Source organism: Wasmannia auropunctata, unplaced genomic scaffold (assembly GCF_000956235.1).
Source record: "Wasmannia auropunctata unplaced genomic scaffold, wasmannia.A_1.0 LD336061.1, whole genome shotgun sequence".
Classification (NCBI taxonomy): Eukaryota; Metazoa; Arthropoda; class Insecta; order Hymenoptera; family Formicidae; genus Wasmannia; species Wasmannia auropunctata.
Window position 1 is genome coordinate 1,271,320 of NW_012026829.1, and position 2,178 is coordinate 1,273,497.

Here is a 2,178-nt window from a genome sequence, read left to right on the forward strand (position 1 = left end):
CCCCCCCCCCCCGTTCCGTTCCCCGCCGTTAATCTCCCGCGGATATCGTTAATCTCGTTTAACAACAGACACCGCGCGGCAAGTACAGGCTGGAACAACGGATTAGCCACATATTCCCCGCGGCGCCGACGAACGTGACAAAACCGTAATTACCGGCGTCGACGCGGGTTATTATCAATCGTCACGCGAGCGCCCGCGATAATCGATTTCGACTTTACCCTACTATCGCCCGCCCCGATATCCGACTCGTTGCGAACGTATTAAAACGTAACTTCCATCGGCGCGTTGCCGCGCCGATTTTTCATCTGGTGACGCTTTTCAAAATGAAATATCAATTTAACGAGCGGCGCGAATACACGTCGGTACACGGGCGCGTTACGATAAAATCGCGTCTCCGGCTCCCTCCCGATGGTGTTTCTCGTAAAATTTATTTATTCATTTATTTATTTATTTTCTATCTATTAAGCATTATTTATCATGCGCTCCGGGTAAAAAACCCCTCAAACGCAGCGGCGGTATACATACATTCGAAGATAAATATAGGTACGTGGAGTGGATGAATTGCACGATGTAAATAGCACTCGCGAACGAATGTGAAAAAAAAGAGTGCTCGGAAACGAGCCTACTTGATGATCGCGTATACGCGACAGAGCTCTGCGTTAATTTACGAGCTAGCATAATTGGGAAGGCGAGCGCGGACGTATACCTAGTATGTGCTCATCGAAAATTCAATGTAAATACAAACGTGGATGCTAGAGAATTCGCGGAGGGTCTAATATTAGCGCGCGTCTCGGTAATAAATTTCCGTGCGTGTAGTTTTTCCGCGCACGGAGAAGGGAGGCGCGGGGATGATGACGACGACGACGATGATGATGGGGGAGGAAGGGGAGAAGAAGCACCGGCGAAAAAAGTTGGCGCAGCAGCGTCTCGCGCGGTCAATTCGTAATGGAGAGCAACGGAATTCGCGGGATGCGAGCGAGAGATGCGTTATACAGGTAAACAAGCACGAACGAGGGAAACGACGAATGAAACGAATAACGACTGAAGGAATGTAAACGGAGAGAAAGAAAGCGAGAGAGAGAGAGAGAGAGAGAAAAAGAGGTGCGGCGCGCATCCGCGAAAGCCGACTGCGAAAGCCGATAATGATTATAGAATGGGCGCATCGACGTGAACGCGACGAAGCGCCGGCGAGAGGGTGGAACGGGGCGGCGAGGAGAGAAAAAAAAAAAGAGGCACGATCGCGCGCGGCGCGAGAGGGCGGTCGGGCCCCGGGAAAAGTGGTGCCCCGGCATCCCCCACCGGGGGCGGGAGGGGAGAAGGGAGAGGAGGCAGACGGACGGAGCGCGGGCGAGGAGAGAAGAAAATAGAATGGCGAGAGGCGGAATGAGAGGGCGTCGATGGGCGTTTCGCGGTCCCGCGATGATTACAGGCTCGGTACAAACCCGTAATACAAGATACACCCCTTCCTCTTGCGTTCCCCGACGTTATATTCTTTCTTTGCCGTCCTTTTTACTCCCGCGACCACGGGCGGCTGCCGGGGCTCGCCCGGGGCGAGCCGAGGACATCGGACCGCGACAGACTTCCTCCCATCAGGGAAAGGATGCGTGCGTATCCGCTTTTTGGATTCCCTAAATCCCTAAAATTAAGGCTTCGGCTTCTCGTGCGCGGCGAGTCACTCACGTCGCGTACCGTCGCGCGCGGCGCCGCGTCCAATCCTCTCGCGTGCACGTTCACGCCGAGCGAGGAGGGAAAAAAAAAGTCGCACTTGCGCGCGCGGAGCCCGCTTCTCCAGAAGTCTCTCGCGATTGAGGGGAAGAGAAACTTGCGGGGTTACTTGAAATTATGCAAATATAGCTCGGTGGTAAAGTGACGCTGCCCCCCTCCCCCTCCCCCCGTCCTCTTTGTCTCCCGTTCTCTCGCCACTTTACGCCCTCCCCTTCCCCCGCGTCTCGTGCGCGCGCGAACCGGTCGAAAGTATAAATTGCAATATGCAGCACGCACTCGTACGCGAAGTACGCTGAAGCGGCGCTCGTTGCACTCTTGACGCGCGCGCGAGTCAAGTTACACGCGCGTAATGTGCGTGTAATACACGAGGCCACGATAAGTGCCACTCGGTCGAGTGTACGTTGTACAAGCCCGTACGCGTTTTCACGTATACATATATATATATATATATAT

The 2,178-nt window shown here is 54.2% G+C and overlaps 1 protein-coding gene across 1 annotated transcript in view; it reads right to left on the bottom strand.

Moving 5' to 3' along the window:
- The window catches only part of LOC105450433 (protein groucho-1-like), a 23,911-nt gene that overhangs the window by 4,794 nt on the left and 16,939 nt on the right, over positions 1-2,178 (bottom strand). The gene's annotated exons all lie outside the window — the stretch shown is intronic.